The 17,803-nt window shown below is 37.2% G+C and overlaps 1 long non-coding RNA gene across 1 annotated transcript in view; it reads right to left on the bottom strand.

The window, feature by feature from the left end:
* Nucleotides 1-376: 376 nt before the first annotated feature.
* Nucleotides 377-17,803, bottom strand: part of LOC131520699 (uncharacterized) — a 79,904-nt gene continuing 62,477 nt past the window's right edge. The window contains exon 4 of the long non-coding RNA XR_009266112.1: nt 377-1,145. This is a non-coding gene — a long non-coding RNA (uncharacterized LOC131520699). The remainder of the gene's footprint in view (nt 1,146-17,803) is intronic.

The following is a 17,803-nucleotide window of genomic DNA, read 5'->3' as shown; positions in this document are numbered from 1 at the left end:
CTAAAAAATAAAATAACTTTCTAATGTTTTGTGGGAAAATGCTTGGCAAAAAAAATTCAATCTTGTGACAGAAATGATACCAACTCTGTGACTGTATTTTCATAAATATTATTTTAGTAATTATCTGTAATAAATTTGAATAATTATATAAATTTATAATTTTCATACAAATACAACAATAGTTCTCAGATTTTTTTTTGAATGTAATAAAAATTATCACAAATAAAAGAAGTTGTTTGCATAATTATTATTATTATTATTATTATTTTTTTTATCAGAATAACCTTGGGAAAAAAATTCCTATTACAATGTTGCAATGGTTTTATTACAGTTTGTACTATTAATAATAATTGTATTATGCATTTTCATATTTTAATATTAAAAGTCTGGTCTTGGACTAGGTTAAAACAATACAAATCTATACATAAAAAAAGCAATGACAGCATGGTAATAAATAAATAAAAAAATACGAAACTGTTTAATGTGACCTTTACATAGTAAAAATTAAATAAATAAATAATCAAATTTAAAAATAATCTGTTGTTAAAAATCAGCACCTGGGACATGTGCCTGTAGTTGAAGAAACACTCATAACTGCCTTATTATAATGTCTGCAAACCCTGTCAAAACAGCATGATATATAGAGACCCTTGTGTCATTAATTCCTTCACAGTTCAATAAAGTACACGTGTGTTTGCTTTATTAATGTTCATGAGCATGCATATTACAAGAAACACCAGTGAACCATTAAATCCATTAATAATACATGCGCTGAGAGAACGTGACCTGAAATGTTCAAAGAACATGTTACATATGACATGAATTACATGACGTAAATTCATATTGTAATTAAGTATACCAGATTGATACCGGATACATTGTGTTCAACAAGAGTGAAGTGACACAGAGAAACAGTTGGCCAAAGACAGAGCGGCTTTGCCCTCCCTGGCTGCCCTTGTGATTGGCTGGTTCCTCAGCCAATGTGCCTGCTGCAGGCTCACCTCTAATCAGGCTCTTCCTGTAGACAGACTCCAACAGCGCTTCTGTTTCCTTTTATCTTTCCTCCCCTCCGTGTTCAACAGATCGGATTGCACAGCAAAAAAACGGCGGTTAACTCTCCCCTTTCCTCCTGCAGCCGTTCTAACCTGATGAGGAAAAAAGAACAAAAAGGAGGGAGAGAAAAAAGCTCTTTTAAAGGAATTTTGTCTCATTGCTTTATGAATCATTTTGTTTTATATTAACATTTTCATAAAAGATTTCCAATCGGAAATGCTTTACATTCGCATCGCAGTCGTTCCAATTTATTAGGCTATTAGACCAAATTAACTTGTTAATAGGGATACACTCAGACTGTGTTCCAATTTGTCATGCATTATATAGCAGGCAATATTCCCTAAATATGTTACATGCAGAGACTGATGCAACAGTTTCAGGAATGCTGAACATCTGGCATTACACCACATTCCATTGAATTTCCACAGTTATTTTTGGAAAAATAGCTCTTTTAACTGTAGTAAAGGTATTTCTATCCCCTTATGCCATTCATCCCTGTACAAGAAAGAGATTTATATTTTTATTATTATTAAATTTTTTTCTTCCAAGCAACCTTGGACTAGAATACGTTCTTGGCCTTGGTGTTGTACCCATTCTTGGCACTCCGTAAAAACTGTTTTACAATATCTGTTGTGAAAAGCGGCACTCTGATAAAATGTAATTGAATTTAGTTCGTCCTTGGTCTTCTGCGACTTTTCAGGGGGAAAGTTTAATTCATAACATACTATGAAGGACGCAAGACATTCAATATGCAAGTATACTTTCAGCCCAACTGCAAAGTGTCTCAGTGGCCAACCTTATGACGGCAACGAATATTTGATTTGGACTGGGACTCCCTAGCAATACTGGAATCATATCTTTTAATAGATTTAAAAAGAGTCGCTCATCAATTATGCAGCATATCCTGCCTTAAAGATGAGACAGCTTAAGGAAAACGAGATTAGTGACTGTTTTTCAGGGAAAAACTTCACTTTCAATAGCTTGATCCCATTCCCATATCGCAGCTGGTTAATGAAATAAACTCCATACATCTTGTTCGGCGCAAACCAGGGCTGTGCGTCGTACCGCGTGCGCTAGAGAGGCTGCGAGGGGCCAGGTGTTGCTAGATTTGGCTTCTCAATGTCACTGGTGATGTGAAAGGACAAAGGCAGTATTGAGAGCCCAGTCAGAGGCCTGGGAGGAGTGGGATAGTTTTACAGAAAAGCCACTGTTTGTGCCAAGCCTGCACTCATATACAACAGACACTGTGTTCTGCTGCTCCGCTCCCAGCTTTGTCCTTGCACCCTGCCTCTCTTTTCCCCCTCTTTTCTTCTTGTTTTTGAACAGGTAGCAATGGTGCTCGCATCTAGGCCACAGATGAGAGAGACAGATAGCTGACTGTTAAGAACACAGTTTGGCATTCTAGACTCGGGCTCTTAACATCCCACACAAAGACCTGGAGCCGGAGGGAAACATGATAAAGCCGCGCGCCATCTCGCTCGCGGAGCAGACCGATCAGCGACGCCCCCCCGCCCCGCCCGCCCGAGACTGCTGGGAAGTCTCGCTCCAACAGACATCTGTCCGTGTACGTTTACCTGCTGTGAACGCACCTCAAAGACTCAAAGTTTGCAAAACTCACATTTCGGAAGCCCCTTTGAATGGAAAAGCACATTTTCTGACTAACAGATATCATCTGACAATATTAACAGCTTGACTGTGCATAGGTGGACCAGATCAGCTGATAAAGACAGAAAACTAAAAAAATAAATTAATTAAAAAAACACTAAACTGTGCCACATTTTACAGTAATTAAGTAGTTGTATACGTAGGCAAGGAGAAATTAGATTAAGTAAAGAGGTAATACAAGAAACGAATACATCTACATAAATTTCAGGATGTCTGCTGTCAACTGAAATTAGAAGAATACACATATAAAACAGGACATTATAGAAATAGAAATGAGAATCAGAAGAAGAATCAGAATGAGCTTTATTGGCCAGGTATGTTTACACATACGAGGAATTTGTTATAGTGACAGGAGCTCTACAGTGCAACAGAAAGACAGCAACAGGACAGGACACAGATAATAAAAGAATAATATACAAATATACAAATAGGCAATGTACAAAATAGCAAAAACACAATATATAATATATTTATTATGCATTATGTGTGTACAGGTCTGATATGTGCAAATTTGAAATGAAAAAATAAGTATGTGTGGTGAATAAATAATGTATAATAGTGTTGTGTGTTCCACGTTTAATATCAAGTGTTCATGAGATGGATTGCTTGAGGAAGAAACTGTTCCTGTGCTGGTCGTTCTGGTGCTCAGAGCTCTGCAGCGTCGACCAGACAGTAACAGTTGAAAGAGGGAGTGTGCTGGATGTGAGGGGTCCAGAGTGATTTTGCCAGCCCTTTTGCTCACTCTGGACGAGTACAGTTCTTGGAGAGTGGGGAGGGTTGTACCAATGATTCGCTCAGCAGTCCGGACTTACCCTCCGTAGTCTTCTGAGGAGAATTTCCAAGTCTAATGACCAAGTCTAAGACCAAAATGACCAAGTCTAGTGACAACACTTGCTCATGTCAAGGGAAATTTGTAATATTTTACATAAAAAACAAAACATAAATGAATGTGGGCCAGGTGTTGCTAGATTTGCTAGATTGCGGCTTCTCAAAGTCACTGGTTCACATCAGGTAAATGTGCATTCCTACTGTAAGTCATTTTTTTGCAGAACATATTTTGTATTTTCCTAAATTAGCAAGTAAAAAGCCTTATCTTTAGTTGAGCCACTGGCACATCTTACCCCAAAGCATTTTTTTAATCAAAGAAATGCAGCCGTAGTGAGCATAAGAGACTTTTACTCAAAAATGTTTTTAAAAATCTTAATTGTTCCAAACTTTATATTTATTTATTAACCTGCACAACTTTGTAAAGAAATTGTATTTCTTTTTTTTACTCACGTGTGATCACAGACCTTTATTAACAGTCACATGGCAAAATAACGCACAGTTCACTAAATTACCCACTGACACAACTTAACCCACTGTCCCCTGAAAGTACAGGGAATATACATAAAAAGGAAATGAACAGGGAAGGAACAGATTTAACCAGGAAATGAATGAAGTGAAAATGCACATGTATCAACCACACTAGTGTGTGTCGGGTTTGATCCTCTCACAAGGGTGTGATCTGCCTGCTGCATGAAAACAGAGAAAGATGACACTGATGTGATAATGAGACACACCCAGCTGCACAGACAAACAGCCTGTCCTTCCCAAACTGACAAGTCATCAGAAAGCAGTCAGCAGCAGACCGGCCCCCATCGCGAGCAACATCTCTCCCACCTCTCAGGCGAGATCGCTCTCTCTGCCCCATTCCTGCATGTCATTACCGCCCCACGCTCCCCTCCACCTGCCTCTAACTGACCACCCGCTTTTATCAGTCTCCACACAGCTCCACTATCAAACCACAGCCAACGAAGACAAAGTGTCAAGTCAGCTGCACTCCAGTGATCAATCTGCTGTGAGAGAGGAGGAACATAGTTTTCCAGTAGCTTGTTTTGGAGAAATAACTACAATTTTACGATTATTATTGATCATAATAACATTTCATTTTTATTATATTTGCATTTTCATATATTTTTTTATTAAAATAAGAGATGAAATGAACACCTAATTTTTATGTTTAACCCAATTAGTCTGTCCACACTTAAGACGCAAATGCAGTTTGACATGCAGCCAATCAAAAGCTATTTAAAGTTTAATGTGCAATTATAATGAGTAGGATTGCAGAGCAAGGAGATTTCACTGTGGGTGGGGCAATCTAGCACAAAGCAAATAATTGAAAAAATGCCCTGTTTCTTGTCATTTTGCCTTTTTTTGTTTTGTTTTGTATTTTTTGAATTCATTTGTAACAAACAAAAAAAAAAAAAAAAAAAAAAAATATATATATATATATATATATATATATATATATACATAGCAACCTTTATATAGACAGCAACCTTGGCACTGACTTATCAATGCAAACAACAATAAAAAGAGAAATACAGAAATCACAAAGGCACAATAAATACAGACAACAGATAAACCACATGATGCTGTATACAGTGCATATTGTTGCACTGTGATTTAAAGGGTTAGTTCACCCAAAAATGAAAATTAGCCCATGTTTTACTCACCCTCAAGGCATCCTAGGTGTATATGACTTTCTTCTTTCAGATGAATCCAATCGGAGTTATATAAAAAATTGTCCTGGCTCTTCCAAGCATTAGAATGGGAATAGGCAGGTTTTTTTGTTCAACAGTCCAAAAGTAGTCAAATAAAGCGCATCTATCCATATTAAAACATGCCTCACACGGCTCTGAGGGGTGAATAAAGGCCTGGTTTTCCTTTGCTAAAGTAAGGAAACTTTGCTTCCTTTTCTCCTGTAAATAAACATTGGTTTTCGTGAGATTCACACGCGCATGTGCCACGCCTACGTCTGGCGACATCTGCCCGGAAAGGCAGTCTCTCGTGAACGCGCGTACGACAGTCAGCGGAAGTTACTCAAAACTGTTTATATCATTTTACATATGGGTATATTTTTTACAAGAATGCATCGATTCGCAGAGGTGGAAAGAGTACGAAAATATTTTACACAAGTAAAAGTACCATTACATTAATTAAATTTTACCAGTCTAAAAATCTACTCAAATAAAAGTAAAAATTAGCTCATTTAAAATTTACTCATAGTAAAAATTACTTAGTTACATTTTAACAGTAGGAGGGATGCAAAAATGGGATAGGCCAAGGGTGTCAAACTCAGTTCCTGGAGGGCCACAGCCCTACACAGTATAGATAAACCCTAATTAAATACATCTGATCCAGCTAATCTAATCATTTAGGCTTATTTGAAAACTACATGGTATGTGTGTTGGAGCAGGGTTGGAACTAAACTCGTTAGGGCTGCGGCTCTCCAGGAACTGAGTTTGACACCCCTGGGATATAGGCCTATAAATCTCAAACTAGTTGTTTTTAATTAAAGGAATCAGTTATTTAGAATAATAAGATATTTGGGCTGTTACCAGGAAATTAAATCAATATCAACAAAATTCATCTTTGCAATGCAGAGGAAACACAGAAGCTTCATCTGAAGTGGAATTTAGATGTATTTACACACTGTTTAATGCTGGACATGAATGCATTTGACCTGCAGTTACAAATGCAGAAATAATGTTTTGATATAAGACATAAAATGTTGAATACTCATTTGAAATAAAAAGATACTTTAACACTAGAACCGCCACGGGGTAAATTTTACCCGTAGCTGTTTTTCAAATGTACACAACAGATTTTCAACAAAACATTCAAGTCTCCAGTCATTGACTTTTACTAAAATTATGTAATTTACAACCCAATATTGTTAAAAATTATTTTGATAAAACCAGATCAAAAAACGGAGCATTTATACCTATAAGCGCCACGTGGGTCAAATTTACCCGCTATATAATGCATGTATTTTCGCTGTCATTTTCCTGCCTCTTATGTTTTAACATTGTACGTTTCTAGGCAACGCCTTTCACTCACCGATTTAGTGGTTATCAGTTTCATAAATAAAGTCAAAATGACTAAAAGAAGGCGATTTATGGAAGGTCGGTATTAGAAACACTAAATGCCATGAGTGATGGAGAGTCTGATGGTAAGTTATGAGTCCTGGGCCGGCTCAGCAGCTGACGGCTCACCTGACAGTGATCCAGACATCATATTTAGATGTTTTAGCCTAACGTTACTCATAATTGGTCAAACTTTGGTTTTATTATTTCATTTTTGTCTTGCCATATAGTTTATTGTTTGCTACGTACGGTGCTGCTATTTATTCTACTCTCCCTGTTTCCTGAAGAAATAAAAAAAATCCGATCTATGATATAATGAATAATTTATTTTATTTATTTATTTTTTTGATTACCCGAAGTTTATTGTTGTTGTTCTCTTATTCAAATTATAAATGATATAACTAAACAAATGAATAATTGGGCCTAGATGAAGCTGTGCGCTTGAATTTGTCATAGCATCATCCTATGCAGTGTGGAGAATTGTTATTGCTCATTATTGTCTATTGGCTATTTTAGTAATTTAAATAACATGGGTTATCCTAATATATTGATTAATGACATTGTATTATAATATTACACCACCCAAATATTTACTACCTTCTAATTTTGGTTGTCAGTGCAGGCTTTTTTTTTTAGCTTAGCCTACTGACCATTATGGATTAGTGTAGGCTGCATTAAAAAGTAAAACAACAGGGTAAAAATATAGTTGACGACTAGACATAATCATTTAATGACTCTAGACACTTCTTTGTGAAGACAGTGGCATAATACAGTGAAATAATATGTTCTTTAGCCATATAAAAACAGTTGCCATGTGTGCAGGTAAAATTTACCCGCTGGCGCTTTTAGGTATACAGCGACCTCTGGCAGTTCTAGTGTTAAATGTGAAATTAAAAACGCCAGTAGGTGTCACCAAGTCACTGTTAATTAGTGAGTCATTGAGATTGAACCGAGTCATTTAAACAGTTGATTCATTCAGGAATGAAACACCATCATGTTGCTCAGAGACGCAAAACAGTGCTGTGGCTGTGTTTGGGATTATTTTTGTCGTCGAAATAGAGCAAAAACAGGCAATATGGTGTCTAAAACGCAAGTCTATTAATTAAATTCTTGTTTATTAAACTTTTGTAAAAAAAAAAAAAAAGAGAAAAAATCGCACACCCTGCACCACTGTCTTTTTAGCTAATTTGTGCAAAACCTTTTTTGCTAAACTGCCAAAGCTTCATTTTAACCACCAATGCAATTATGCAAGTATTTACTTTACCTCTACATGCTTGCGAAGGGTTGATGTCCAGATTTTATAAGCTACTAGTTTGGTCTCCCTAGGCAAACACAGCTTAATAGAGCATAAATATGGCCAGGGGTTCACTTCATTTCCTTCGAGTTCAACTTCAGCCGAATACTACGGGGGTTTGGTTTTCAGCTGGGTTTGCACCATTAACGCCTGTCTTGTCCGTCTGCATCTTTCTTCTGATTTTAGCGCCAGTTTGTTCTCCTGCCCATTATTTACTGCAGTAGTTTCCAGGGGAGCGATTTTTATTTTATTTTATTTTTTTATTCAGTAATTAATGTGTTTTAAAATGTAGCGAAGTACAATACTTCAAACAAAATATACTTAGTAAAAGTAAAATTACAGATTTTAAAAAATGCTTCAAAAAGTATGAGTCGCTATAGGAGGCCTTTATTCACCCCCTGGAGCCATGTGATGCACGTTTTAAAGGGATAGTACACCCCAAAATAAAAAGAATTTGATGTTTATCTGCTTATACCCCAAGGCCATCCAAGATGTTGGTGACTTTGTTTCTTCACTAGAATACAAACGAGGATTTTTAACTCAAACCGTTGCAGTCTGTCAGTCATATAATGTCAGTCAATGGTACCCACGACATTGAGAGAGAAAAAAAAAAACATACACTGACAAAACCAAACTAAACCCTGCGGCTCGTGACAATACAATGAGGTCTTTAGACACGAAACGATCGGTCTGTGCAAGAAACTGAACAGTATTTATATTGTCTTTTTTACCTCTGATCCGCCGCCATGTCTAACTGTCCTGCTTGAGGGTGAGTAAAACATGGTGTAATTTTCATTTTTGGGTGAACTAACCCTTTAAGGAGCGCACAGGTTGATTCGCTCTTTGGACATTAGTGGCGATTCAGAGAGAAGGAGGGAGGAGTGTGTGAGGTGAAGGGATGTGAGATAATCAGCCATCCACAGAGCCATGTCATTCGCCTATTGTCTGTTTTTCCAGGCTGAGGAGGCAGAGAGAAAAAAACGGAAATGCTGCTTTAGTCCTGCGTCAGTCACTTTCTTCCCTTTTCTTATTGCACCGGAGCAAGTCTCTGAAGACAGCATTCATCAGTTTCCTCTCCTTCGCCACCTCAAACCACTGCGGCAAGCACTTCCAATGCAGGCCTCAGAGCCCCTCATCTCCAAGATGGCAACGCACCAGCCCTCGCTAATGCCACCAGCAGACTAGTTGCCTTTCCAGAGGAATTCTGACGATGGTTTTTTAATATCCCACGCCGCTTTGCGCCTTCAGATTTCACGCTGCAACATTAACACGAGCTGACACTGGGGATTAGAGACAGACAGCTGGAATGCCCGGGCCTTTTGTGCAACGTGGATCTCTGCCAAAAGCCTTCGCTCGGAGGCCAAGAGGGACCTGGGAAAAAGACTGCTCCTTGGAAATAAACACAAGACTGGCCAAGAGGAAGGAATGTGCCACTAGTGGACAAAATGACCGGACAGCGCTGGGCATGAAGAATGAGCCGCTCAGGACCTGCAACCTGTGTAGCAGTTAGCATGTGCAGCCTGTCACCCGCCGTTCTGCCATTTTGTTTCGCTCTCTAAGGTCTGATGGGCAGCTTTTTTGCAGTGAACTGAATGACCAGTGAATGAATCTGAATGACATACCTCCCACATAGTTTCCCTTTCTGAGCTCTGCCTCATTCAGGAGTTGAAAAACTGTCACATGCAGTTCAGGAAATAACTTGTTTGTCAAACATAATCACAAGTTTATTTTTATATTTTACGTGGAAATGGTATTCCATTGGTTTTTAAATACTAACAAATTTCAGTTGATTTTATCAGAGTATTAACATGACAAAATAATCAAATTAATCACAATTAATCACATAATTGCTGAGAAAAAACCCTCAAATTAAGATTATTTGAGATTTACAAACAGTAGAAAATCCTACAAAAAGTACCTTTAGAAGTCAATATACACTCAGAAATAAAGATACAAAAGCTGTCACTGGGTTGGCATCTTTTTAAAAGGTACTAATATGTACACTTTACATACAAATATGTACTTTCAAAGTACTATTATGTACCATTTGGGGGGTAAATAACAGCTTTTGTACCTTTTTTTTTTCATGTTTTGTTAATCGTTTCATTTATCATTGAACATCTGTCACTGAATGAAATATCTGATAAGAAAATAAATTTTTTTTCATGCTAATAATTTTAAACACATTATTTTTATGAGTTTAATGCGTTCAGTTGTCAGCTCTACTTAAAACTAGGATTTATAAAAAATTTGGGTAGTGTGACTTTTCAATTTAACACGTTATTAATCTAGAAACACTTCAACATTACACTTAAAAAGGGTGATGGAGGAGGTCAGGACAGAGAAAACTTACGCCAGAAAGTTTAAAAACACGCCAAATTAAAAAATGCTTTACTTTATCAACATAAAGCCGTGAAGATCAGAGCTTTATTACTGATATTCTTGCCCAAGAAACTGAGCTATTTATTTATCTCGGTTTATCCTGGCAATATCAAGAGACATACTAGCAGTAAATATCTTCCGAACTGCCAAGAATCTGAAACCCTCTGCCTCATGCCAAACCAAATGAACTGTTAACAGTTTTCTTGAATTATTGTTCTATTAGATTAATGTTTTGTTTGTATTCATGTTTATAAAATTAATTGCATTTAAATATCACTCTTCTAAAAATGTCTCGTTATTGAAACTGAAGTCAGATTTTAGGCATTGTATTCCATCATCTGCTGAACTATCAACCCGTAACTTTTCCTCCAGGCGTTTAACCATTACTACAGACAGTGGAGGGGGGCGGGAGTTATCATATAGAAGATTTGATGGCGTTGCAGTGGCTTGGTGGGAGTTTCCATGGCAACTCATGAGTCTGGTCACACCTCATTAGGGGACACAGCGTGCTTGCATAGGCTGGCAAGTTCAGGAGTGTGCGCTCTCCATGGTAATTGCCTTCAGATTTTACTGCCTCACTGCACACAGTAAAATCACGCATCCAAGATGAGGCTCTCTCTGGCGAGAAACTCTCCTTTTTTTCATGGTACAGGTGTTCCTCTTGCGTTTATTGAGCAGAACAAGTGCATGATTGCTGTGCTGTTGACTAACAAAGAAATCATGCTTGGTTAGATTGCGCTAAATGATGCCTAAATGATTAACTTAAGGATTCCTTGCTGGTCTGCAGCTTCGATTTCAAGTACAAAATGTCCAAACAACACTCCTGTTGACATGTTCTTATAGATAACCTTATGTAAACTTGGCTAAGCTTACATAAGTTTATATTTTCAGTGGAAGCCAACTAACATCTGGTTTTGTTCACATAGCTTGAGTATAAAATATTCTCATATGGCAAAAATATTTAATATCAAAGCAGTCAGATAATATCAAACTACATATTCTAAAACAACATCAAAAACAGTGAAAATACCCTGAATATACACTATAAAAAGAGTCTGAATTTAGTTAAAACGTACTATAGTATTATATGTCATTGCATGTGGATGTAACATAAACTTATAAAGACCTACTTTTTATTAATTTTATTCAAAAGTACCACATTTACCACAAAAATCTGCATCTTGAACTTTATAAATTATTTTATTTCTATATCATTGAGCATACTCTTTTTTTTTTTTTTTTTGTGCTGTTAATTTTCAACACTTTTTTAAAACACACAACTAGGAATTATAAAAAAATTAGGATAGAGTGACATTTAAATTTAACACATTAATCTAGAATCACTAGATCACCCAAAAATAAAAATTGTCATTAATTACTCACCTTCATGTTGTTCCAAACCCATAAGGCCTTTATTCAGAAACACAAATGAAGATATTTTTGATGAAATCCGAGAGCTTTCTGACCCTGCATAGACAGCAATGCAACTGACACGTTCAAGGTCCAGAAAGGTAAAGACATTGTTAAAATAGTCCATGTGACATCAGTGGTTCAACCATAATGTTATGAATCTACGAGAATACTTTTTGTGCTCAAAAAAAGACTTTATTCAACAATTTCTTCTCTTCTGTGTCAGAATTCGATATGCGTTCATGAGAGTAACACGACATGTGTGTGATGCTGATGACATCAAACCCAGATGCGCTGTGCCTTGTTTACAAGCAGAGAAATGCACACGCATGTGTGGTGATACTCTCGTGAATGTGTGTCGAATTCTGACACAGAAGAGAATAAATTGTAGAATAAAGTCGTTAGTTTTGTTTTCTTTGTGCATCATAAAATTACGGTTGAACCACTGATGTCACATGGACTATTTTAACGATGTCCTTCCTAACTTTCTGGGCCTTGAACGTGGTAGTTGCATTGCAGAAAGCTCTCGGATTTCATCAAAAATATCTTAAGATGAATGAAGGTCTTACGAGTTGAGTAATTAATGACAGAATTTTCATTTTTGGGTGAACTATCCCTTTAAAAATGAAAGTTAAAAACTTAAAAAGGGTGATAGAGGATCCAAATAATCCAAGTAATCCATAACATACATTAGAAAGCAATAGTTGTGTTATTTTCTTGCCAATTTTTCAGTGGTACTTTTAGTTAGTTGTGGTATTTGACTCTGAGGGGGCTTTCAGCAGATGTATTATCCCATGGCAACAAACCAAGATGAATGTGAAGAATGTCAGGACAACATATAGAACTGGTCCATAAGAATGTTTTGGGAGGATAGCAAAGATGAACTGATAAAATACTGGGGAAGCAGCAGAGTTCTGGTGTAGAAGTTTTCGAAGAAGAAAGAATGAAAGCGGGGGGTCGATGTGTGGAGGGAATTAGGCGAAGGGGGATGGGTAAGAGCATGGGGGGCTTTGATAATATGAAACAAGACGCATATGGAGAAAGTTACTGAATGTTACCATGGCTGACTCTGTTCTGTACTCAACTCAACACTACCTGATTCATAACTGATTTACACACAGAGCATCTGCAATCAGTAATCAGCACTCACTGCTCTAATCTCAGTACTACTCAACCTACTCTACTGAAAAAAATAGTGCTCTTTTCTATAACGATCTTGAAATTGCAATAAAAATGGCTGTATGCCATGAGTGAAAAATAAAAGATTTAACAATGAGCAGAAAAGGTGTCTCATGAGTGCAGCGTGCTGCATTGAAGATTGCGTGGTTTTTTGTGTCTGCAGTTGCATCTCATACAGCTGTAGCGCAGTTCGTATCTCCAAGGCAACAGTCTGTGATGCAGGGGGAGCTGGGTAATGCAGTGACATAACACACTTCCCTGTAGGCAAAAAACGTTGCAGTTATGTCTGCATCTGATATATGACTCCAGTGAAACATTATTGTCCCTTTATTTTGCTAATTTCTGTGCTACATTATAAACTTCAGCTTGACTTGAATGTTGTTGTTGTTAATTTAGATCCAATTAAAATTAATTTTATTAATTTATTATTTATTCATTGTCTTTTGGCTTACAGGGACAGTTCACCCAAAAACCTAAATTCTGTCATTTACTCAAACTCTTGTCATTCCAAACCTGGATGACTTTATTTCTTATATAGAAAAATATATTTCAAAAGACGTTTTTTTGTGTATACAGTGAAAGTCAATGCAGTCAAAAACAACATTGGATCCCATTGACCAAAAACACTATTTTCCAAAATATCTTCACTGTAAAAAAATTTTGGTGTAGAAAAAAATAATTCACTTTGAAACTGGAAGAACATTTCACAAATAATTATAAAGAAATGCAAGTAAAGTTGAATTAAACATGAAATTTTGAAGTCGAAAGACAGAAATAGTATTCTCTTATAAAACTTACTCTAATAATCTTTGTTTTTACAACTTCAATTTGTTGAAAGAGTTCAACTTCAACTTTTTTAGTATAAGGACCAATTCTCACTATTAACTAGTTGCTTATTAGCATGCCTATTATTAACATACTGGCTGTTTATTAGTACTTATAAAGCACATATTCTGCATGACCATATTCTACATCCCTAATCCTACCCAATTCCTAAACTTAACAACTACCTTGCTAACTATTAATAAGCAGCAAATTAGAAGTTTATTGAGGCAAAAGTCATAGTTAATTGTTTGTTATATAGCAAGAATTGGACCTTAAAATATAGTGTGACCTTTTTTTTCTTGCAGTATTCTTTTGTATTTCACAGAAGAAAGGAATGCATTAAATTTGTAACATTGATTATTTGCAAACAGGTTTCCCCCAACAACTCTCATTGGTTGACCAAACTGGTAGTCCCACCCCAGGGCGATTGGCTGATTCGTTTTGGTTGGGAACAAAGCAAGGTTTTAAAAGTGCAAAGACCAACAACGACCATGCTTTTCAAGGAAAGCAACCTTGTGAGTGCCACCTCATATTAAGCTGAGATTGTATTTTACCATCGAAAAAATTACACACCTCAGTTTGAAGCAGAATTGCTTTCAAAGGAAAAGAATGAGCACTTTAAGCTTCATCCATGGACGCATGGTGGTCATCCTCGGGAGTTTCCTTTTATCACTTCTCCCTGTATGTGGTGTAATCTCGCCACCTGCGCAGTGAATAAACTAATAATGTATCGCCTCACAGCTTCTGCAAAGTATTTTTGTCTGAGCTCTTCTTCTGTAGTCGGTCCCGTCTCTTCTATGGTATGGCTGGTGGCTGAGGAGCTAGAATATATCGCATGGCATTGGTGGGACGGCTAATGATGCGAGCAGTGGCAGTCACCCGTGTACCTCCTGACTGATTGCCTTCTTTGTGTACGGCCTCCCTAATGAGGCAGGCCCGGCTCACGACAGATATATAGGGCCATATCGCTGCGTTACAAAGCAGTTTATTGTCATTTATGCCACCATTAATGCCATGGGGAAGTGCTGCGCTCATACTTACGTTCACTCAGGTTTCTGTGCACTATTGTTTCTCTGCATTTCAGCTTCAATTAAGCCCTCCCACAAGGAGGTAATGGGCTTTCATGGGCCACTTGAGAAGCTGTGTGCAAACCCAGAGAGGACTGAATGAGAGCAGGGGCTCTCTGCTCCCGTCTGTCTCGGGGGAGCACCACCCACTATGCTCTCATCCACGGTCGGGGACGTTTCAAAGCCCATTCACCTGATGGCATCCCCCGGTGAACCCTGGGACTTTCCACATCTCTCTTGACCAGTCTAAAGAGGCCTGTTGAAACATTGATGTTTGACATCTGAAGTTGTTAGAAGCTCCATGGAATTAAGTTTTACATTTCCATTACCCATGCATTTTCATGTCATGTCATTTTTTTTTCTTTTTTTTTTTCTTGGTGAACGTTTAGCTACAGATTCACTGCAAAAGATGTTTTTTTTTTCAAATTTGTAAATGAAGATTATTGGAGTGTTTTTGCAAGAAAATACTGTTTCAGTCTTTCTTCTTCAGAATGTTAATTGATGTTAATTCAGTGTTACTTGTCCTTTCTTTGTAATTATATGTGAAATTTACAAGCAAATAATGTTTGTATGTAGTGTGACCAACATAAAAAAAAACAGGAAATGATATCATAGAGAGGACCCCTGCAGACCCTCATGACTGTATGTCAAGGTCAGCAAGTAAAAAAGAAAATCCAACATGATGCAACTTTCCCCAAAATTAATAATATTTATCGATTAATAATATTGAAATTAATATAACATTGATAAATGCTTTACAGGTATTTTTCATTGTTAGTTCATGTTAACTAATGTTAACAAATGGAACTTTATTGTAAAGTGCTATCGTTATTTTCGTTTAATTAAATGTGTCCAAAGTCAGCTGCATTTCTCAAATCTCAAAACAGTCTGTTAGATTTATGCAATTTCATCCAGTTCACAGTAATCAGTGACAATGAATAATATATGTATAATGATATATGATATACTTATAGTATAAATTTATTAATACATAATTAAAATTAAAAGTTGTATCTATTAATATTAATAAATAAACCTGAGCTAACATAAAATAGTTGTACTTTCGTTAATTAACATTATCAAAGATGAACAAATACTGTAAGAAATGTATTGTTCAATGTTAATGCATTAATTATTGTTAACTAATGGACCATATTGCAAAGAGTTACTGAAATATCTTTAATGTATGAATTATGTAGATAATATAAAATAATATAATGTATTCTGATTTATTCATTATGAGTGAAAATTGTTTCAATGTAAAAACTACACAATTGGTAATGTAGCCTATTGTAGCTGTGTCAATGATATAGTACAATCTATTAAAAGAAAATTAACTTTACAGAAAATAACTTTGATGGATGAATCATGCAGATAATGAAACAGAAAATAATGAATTCCTTGAATAATTGCACCTTATATTTTAATTACTTTTTTACTTGTACTTTCTTTCCTTTAATGTTTGAAACAGATGCAATGTCAACACACACATAATAGTATGTAGCGTACACACATGAATTCAAGGTGTACATTTTTTAGAATCAAGTTAATTTGACCTTTTTATGACAAGGCAAGTTTGGTGAAAGTTGTAAGATGTCATGTGGTACAACTCTCCAGAAACTTGTTTTGTTTTGTTTTTGTTTTTAAGCATATTTAAAAAAAATTCTAACCAATAATCAATTAGGCCTACTTGATGATTAAAGCCTACCACAATTTTGGAGTCATTAAATTGAAACTTGTCTTAAAAATGGTGTAAAAACATTTACAAAAATTACATTAAACTAGTGTGAACACAAATGCTGCTTTTTCTCTATCACGGGCACCCTTCTATCTATGTCAGTGACCCATGTAACGGTGTCCTAATGAAGGCTGTTCCGGGCGGGCGCGGCAGGGGCACGGTGTGGGCAGGATGGAGGGGCAGGGCTCCAGCCACTTTGATGTCTGCCGGTCCAGTCACGCCTGTCTGCTCCGCTCACGGCTCAGGGGACTCCGTGGGATTCGCAGCCCTCTTTTAAACGGGCCGGTTTGAAGTGAGGGACCCCCTGCCGCACACAATGAATGAACGCATACCTAGCTGACGGCCGTTTGTGCCGCGAGAAGAATGGCAGGAAGGGAAGAGGAGGGACGGGGGGTGAAAGTGCATTTGAACTTGGCCGATACCATCTGCAATTTCCTCTGACTCTGCGTTAGTCTTTCCATCAGCATGTCTGCCGCATTAGGACTCGTGTTCGGCTTCATTCACGAACAACATGAATTAGGCTAAGTAGACGGTGTGCTTTTCACAGAGAAGCACACATGCTCCGCGCACCGCGTTTTGTAAAACCCAAGAGCCGATCACATGTCGTGCATGTCTTCGGTTGACTTCCAGCACGGTGTAGTTTCTGCCGCTCCGACAATGCCGCCTCGCTTGGCTAACGCATTGTTCCGTGTGTGGGAACCTGCCTCCTATATTAATAAACAGGAGAGCCCCCTTCACGCACCCTCCCGTTTTTTCCCCTCACTTTCTGCCCACATAATAAAGACTCTTATAATACGAGAAAGGACGGTAGGGAAGGAAGAAAAGAGGAAGAAAGTTGCGCACTCTTAACACTTCAATAGAGCCTCGTACTTCAGCACACACACATCTCTGCCTCTCAGGCTGCTTTTGACAAAGGACAAGGGAAATGCGCAGATCAAAGCCGCATAGCCGCTACCACACACAGCTCTGCTATATCGCCTGTGTGTGTGTGTGTGTGTGTGTGTGTGTGTGGATGAATATACAGTAAGCTCAAGCAGATCTCTAATGCCCTTGAACAGTCCCAGGTGAGGACAGCATCTATTGAAACAGCAGGAAAATACTTGCATATGGCGTGCGATAAATTAAACCGTTTCAAAAAAGAATTTGAAGCAAATTAAATTGAAACAAACCCTAAATTAGTCTAGCATTTAAACGATTGCAAAAATTAGCCAGCACTTGAAAGAAAAAAAAAAAAAAAAGCTTTCAGACTAAATAAACCAAACAAATAATTTGTTTGTCC

Source organism: Onychostoma macrolepis, chromosome 15, assembly GCF_012432095.1.
Source record: "Onychostoma macrolepis isolate SWU-2019 chromosome 15, ASM1243209v1, whole genome shotgun sequence".
Classification (NCBI taxonomy): Eukaryota; Metazoa; Chordata; class Actinopteri; order Cypriniformes; family Cyprinidae; genus Onychostoma; species Onychostoma macrolepis.
This window is presented reverse-complemented; position numbering and strand designations above follow the sequence as displayed.